The sequence below is a fragment of the Centruroides sculpturatus genome, unplaced genomic scaffold, assembly GCF_000671375.1.
Source record: "Centruroides sculpturatus isolate CEXI.00-Female unplaced genomic scaffold, Cexi_2.0 scaffold788, whole genome shotgun sequence".
Lineage (NCBI taxonomy): Eukaryota > Metazoa > Arthropoda > Arachnida > Scorpiones > Buthidae > Centruroides > Centruroides sculpturatus.
In genome coordinates this window covers 359,802-366,645 of record NW_019384922.1, presented here as the reverse complement: position 1 = coordinate 366,645, position 6,844 = coordinate 359,802, and positions in this window count along the sequence as shown.

Sequence of the window (6,844 nt, the reverse complement as noted above, 5' to 3'; positions counted from 1 at the left end):
AAAAAAAAAAAAAAAAATAGTTAAACATAGTATATTAATTTCCCCTATAAAAACTAGTGACATTCTTTTTTTAAAGAACACATTGTTTTTACTTTTAGTAACTATTTTCTTTTTAAAATCTCTATCACTTTCTTAGTCTTATGAAGAAAACTACAAAAGAAAAAAAAAGAAAAAAAAAAGTATTTAAGTATTTTTAATTTGAAAAGTCATTTTATTAATTGTATGTCAAATTCATTATTTAAAAATTAGCATACAATCTATAAATTTACACATTTATTCATTAATTACATTTTTATTTTAAATATTCAACAGAACTGAAAAAGTCACAGAAATTCCTAAATCTATCCTTTTGGGACATTCAACTATCATAAGCAATCATTTAAGATTAAGCATTAAGATGGTCTGTCTCCCCTTTTTTCTCTACTTATTACAATTAAACAATTAAACTAAATTCGTACAATTTCATAATAGTGATTTCATATAATAAGAATATCAATATTTACACTTGTGATAATAAGACAAAAAAAATAATACAATTGCCACAAAAAACACTGGGTAAGTATAAACAACACAAAATTAAACCAAATTCCAGTAAAAACATACAAGATTTACCAATAAACAAACATTTTCAACAGCTTCAGCTATCATCGTCAGGTTAAGCACCAATGTTCGAAATAGAACCTAACATTGAATGTCAATCTTTAAATGATGGTGAAGTCTGATTGGTCATTGCTGTAGTGATGCAGAAAATTAAAATGGGATATCTCCAGGCCTAATGTAGGTGTTAGTATCTTAAAATTAATTGCAACATTTTTCTTATAATCTTTATATATTTCCAATATTTTGAAGAGCTTTAAGAACAGAAACTCTCTGGCCAGATGTAGAAGTCAAGCCTTGTGTATGGTTGAACCTGGTATTCTGTGGATAGGATAGTTAAGGTGAAGTGGTGGTATTATGCCTTTATTTATAGACATAAGATGTTCCTTCAAACCAAGTCAAAATACATAAAAAAAAACAAACTAACAAACTTTCTTCATTTTAGATAAACATTAACTTTATTCCCCCCATTAGAATAATCATAAAATTTTAATCCCTCTCCCTTCAAATGCTCATGTAATACCTGAATATTTGCTCTTATAACTCAAAAAATAATAAATAATCTATATCATCTAAATTCTAATATTTTTACAAAACTGTATGTATAGTATCATCAAGTGAGTATATATTATAACTTGAAAACATTAAATGTATAGTTTAAAAAGCAAATTTTAATCTTCAAAATTTTTTGAATGATATTGTATATTAAAAAATTTAAATTTTATTCTTTAATTGAAGATAAAAAGTAGTTTACAGATGATATGATGTTTACTTATTACAAACAGCACAATACACTCAGCTTTACTTCAAAAAGTTTTTTATATTTATCTCATTCATTGTTTATTTAGCCATTCAAACCTTATAATTCTATTTACAAAATCCATTTTTGCAGAACTGTTTTAAATTAAACAAAAATTTGAATATGAAGAAACACATAGCAGCATATTTTTAAAAAAGTGTTTGATTAAATAAATATTTTATTTTTCAAATTTCAAATAATGATGGCAAATTTTAAAGTTTAACAAATATATCATAAATGAAAATAAATATTGTTGAAGAATTACTTTTTACTAAAATATTATAGTATAAATATAACAAACATCCTGAAGCCAATGCACTAATACTAACCCAAACAAGCACTATAATTAATTGGGCTATTATTTTGTTATTATTAATACTTAGATATTAAGTAATTTGGTATTAGAGATAGATGTTGGGCATCATTTCTTATCTAAATAAATTATTATAATAATTTAATAATTTATTGAATAATTTAGAACAAAGGAAGAAAGAAGTCTGGAAGAAAAGAACCTGCCTGGAGTGGGATTTGACCTCTGCTTACTGTGCAGTGCACTACCACTTATGCCACCTGGACCTCCAAGCAATTCTTCGCTTCCAGATGTAAGCGGAGGTCGAGGGTTCAAATCCTACTCTGGGCTAGTTCTTTTCTTTCGACTGCTCTAAATTATTTGTTAAATTATTATAATTATTAATTTAGATAAGAGATGGTGTCTAACATCTACTCTAATAACAAATTCCTTAATATCTAATATTTAGTAGTATAATAATAATAAAGTATTAATAATAGTAAAATAACAACACAATTAATTATGGTGATCATTTGGGTTAGTATTATAATTCAAGATCTTTAAACTATTCTTTGGTTTATGATTTTTTTCTAATAAAATATTACTTATAAAGTATTATTCAATATGCAAAATGATTTTTGGTCTATAACTTGGCTAACTAATTGATGTGGAAACAAGGATTAAATGGAGGAAGTCCAGATAATGTGCTTTGTGGGAGATGTAAACACTACAAGATAATCAGATGTTGCAGATTTGAGTCCTACTTCAGATCAATCTTTTCTTCCAAAGTAATAATAACATTTCTAAACACTGGATTATTCTACACTACAATCACCATGACATTACTGGTGAAGAATTCAATAAAGCGTTTTCTAACAAGTATTCCAATGCATGGAAACCTGATGATGACCATTAAAAACAGAAGAAAACATTTGTTTTGAAGAGAATTATTGCTGATTTTAAGTAATTACTTATTTATTGTATTCTACACTATACGTTGACTAAGTAAAAGCTCATTTAAATTTATAAATAAATCCACTAAATACTGCATAATATACAAAACCCTTACACAACCAAAAGTCCAGCTCAAGAAACACAAGGATGGAAAAATGAAATATTTTCAATTGCTTTTAGCAATCATCCTCAAGTTATAGAACTTTATTTTGGTATACATTTACAAATAAGTTCTTTAATTTAAGGATGATTGCTAAAAGCAATTGAAAATGTTTGCTTTTCTCCATCATTGTTTTTCATGAGCTGGATTTTGGTTGTGTAAGTGTTTGTTTAACTTTAGTTTTTAAGCTGATTATTTGCTTTAAAAACTTAAGATTTAATGATTCAATTAAGAAAATTGCAGAATGAGTCAAGTGATTATATTTGTTATTAGAAAAGTCTGTATGGTATTTTCTTTGACAACATATGTCCTTAATTTATCCTTAGTCATTAGCATTAGCAAATTTTTATTTTAGTTTTTGGGAATATGATTATTTACAAAATTTAACTAAAAATGCATGCATATATATATAATAAATATTATACACACTTGTGCATAAATTTCATCAGGAAATATTAATTAATACTTAAATATAAAAATGCATGTTATTGGTAATAATATGATTGAATTGAAATAAGACCAAATTTTAAAAATATCTACTTAATCATTATCTTTAAAAGATGCAAATCATTATTTACAAAGTAAATTAAAAACATATTTATTTCATTGATATTTTATATTTAAAATTAATATGAAAATTAAATGGCAATTAATCTTAATTAAATAAAAAAAAACACTAATGACGTTGACATATTCTATATAAATCAGAATAGAATTTGCTGTAATTCTAACTTCAGTTAAATTGATGATAATGATGGACACTTGCTAATCATAATACTAACAACTGGAAAGGGAGAAAAAAACATTATTTCTGAGTGTAAAAGCTAAATGTATATTTATCTTTAAGCTATCAAGCATGGATCTCATTCCATTAATATCACCACAGCCACAAATTCTTCCAGAGGAATCAAAGATATCTTTAATTCTGTTCATTTGTTGTGAAACTGTGTTGTACTAGAAATGGTTCATGTATTTTTAATATTGCTTTATCATTTTAAATAGATGTACAAGAATTTTACTGTGTCTTTACAACCACCTCATTCTTCAGGTTTGTAATATACAAACTTACCGTGTACAAGTGCCACATCGAGGAAACTGTTGACTGATGAGTGGCAAAAAAGTCCGAAACGTGTAAATGATACCGTATCAACTAAATAAAGGTTTTCTGGAAAAGAAGCCATGTGATTGGTTAATAAAATGATCTCGTGTTCAACACTTCTAAAGAAAATCTTTAATTCTACTATCAGCATTGTATTTGGCAAATTCTATTCAGTTAAAATTTCTTTGAAATGCATCTTTCATTCTTCTAAATTAAAAAAAAAAAAAAAACAGTTTCTTGCACAAAACAATTTAAGGTTTTAATTTCTGATGATAAACTTTTCAGTATTATTTGTTAAAATTCAGAAACTATGTAACTTTTTATTCCTTTCTGATTGTACTATGCTTTAAAAATCAACACGAACACTTTACATAGTAAGAAACATTTTAATGCTAATGTTTTCAGCCATATTCTATGACCATCATTAGACCACAATATAACCAAAATCTAACACTACTATTTGTTACAGGAAGAACTTTATAATATAAACTATTAACAATAATCCACAAAACCTTTTTATAACAGTGTTGTGTCTGTAGCAATCTTCACAAATGTTTTCGACCTTCACCAAGGTCTGCTTCAGGTGGTGACTAAACGGTGTCTCCTCTTGACCATTGGAACGATACGCTGGAGATGTAAATAAAAACACTTCCAAAACACCAAAGTAATCAGACAGGCGTTTCATATTGATCACATCCGTCACCTGGAAGCCTGGGAGATTTATAAAGCCAACATTGGAGACATCTGTATCAACGTTAAAAACGGAGAAATGATCGCACAGGTGTGGAGATACTTATTCGAAGAATTCAAACTGGGACAGGAGGAGGGATGAAACACGATACGCACATTATTTACATCTATGGCGTCATCATTCCAACGGTCAACCTGAAGCCATCCACCTGAAGCAGACCTCGGTGGAGGTCGAAAACTTTTGTGAAGATTGTTACAGACACAACACTGTTATTTTTGTGGATTGTTGTTACTCAACACAGTGTTAAGATTAGTAGTCGTTTTGTGTTATAAACTATTAATTAAAGAATGATAGAATGGAGACTCAATTCAAATTAGAATCTCAGGAGTGGATAGAGTACCAGTGGAGGATCCAGAATTTGGACTTGCTGAGAAGTATATATGTAGCACTACTTCTAGGACTCTTGGCACAAAGATTAAGAATAGTGTTACCACCCATCCGGTTTTCACCCAGACAGTCCAAGAATTGATTCACTGTCTGGGTGAACTATTAATTTTGTTTGGGAATTTCGTAGAAATTGTGAAATTACAATGAAACAAAGTTCTTGCAAATATTTTTACAAATTTATACTATTTTAACAGCAAAAGAATTCACACTCACTGAAACTCATCTGCAATTCTGTCATGTTCATCTGCTTACGTGCAGCACGCAACCTGTTGACCATTTTTTTTTTGCATGTACGATCGTACACATCTACAGGCTAAGTTATCTAGCATGTTATTCTTTGCATTGTAAAATGACATTGCGCATGCATCAAGAACTTCTGCTCGAACAAACCTGACTTGCCGTCTGGGTCAGTAATTTTGAAAAGGTGGCAACAATAATTAAGAATCATGAATGGAGCTTTAGAAAGAGCTGTCCAATACTACTTTGGTGACAGTTACTTTTGTTCTACATATTAAGGTACATTGGAAAAGGATGGAGTTGATATAATCTGCTCATAACATAATTGGATTTAAAGAACATGGAACTGTTGAGATATACAAATCTGCTAGGAGATCAAACCACTAAATTTTAAGATGCCAACAATATTTCTAATGCATAAAAGTATCTCTAAATCCATTTGACCTGTAAGGTTTTATTATTCTAATGATTTACTTTGATCATGCTACATTGTTTTGTGTTTATATTTAAGTTTGAATTTTTATTTAATATTACTGTTTATTATTGTATACTAGTTTAAATTTTCATAATGTCTATCATTTTATTTCTGTTTGTACTTGAACAATTTGAATTTGTAAATGTTATTCTAGTGCACCCATTCTGCAAACATTACTTTTATAATTTTTATAATGTTCTATTCAGTACCCATTTCCTATTTTAAATTGTGGCCTGATGATAATCATTGAGTATGATTGAAAATGTTACAATTAAAATGTTTCTTACTGAATACATAAGTTGTTGATTTTTTAATATAGAGTTGTTCCTATGCTTAGCAAGAATCCATCACCATCTTAAATTACATAAAGAAATTTTCAATTAATATAAAAAGGGGAAAAAAATTATTAATAATACTTATAACAATAACAAACTTCCTGTATAATATAGCCATTTTAATTTTGAAACTTGCAACATTTTTATCAAACTTCTGTTGATAAGAAATGACTAACAGACTACCAACTCTCTACATTTCTATTTTTAAATTTGATTATATTTGTAGTTATTCTTAATAAATTTTTAACAAACTGAAACATGCAATTAATATTTATAATAAACTAGCTTACCCGTCGCGCATTGCTGCGATCTCAGAAAAGAAATTCAAACAAACTCGTTATGATAAAATTCAATTTACATTTTATCATTTTTATTGAAACTTATTATTATTATTAATTTTCATGGGGAAAACATTGCAAAGTGTCGTTTCAATTCTATTTATTTATTGGAGTACTTGTAGATACATGATATTTTTTGTTTTTCCGCCTGGTGCGTATACGAATAAATCAGGTTTTCCGACGCGTGAGCGGGCCTCATACAGTTGTCCATGCAAGAAGCACGGATTCTCCAAATTTAGCCCATACACTCGCAGCGATTGTCAGAAGTGCGATATTCCCCATTTATATATATATATTTTTTAATCATTTATAATTTTGATTATTTAATTGCTCCTTCCTATCTTCCTTGGCATGTTGTGAAATTTCTGATAGTTGGATAATAAACCGTTTTATTGTAATTTGTCTTTTTAAATTATTTTGAGT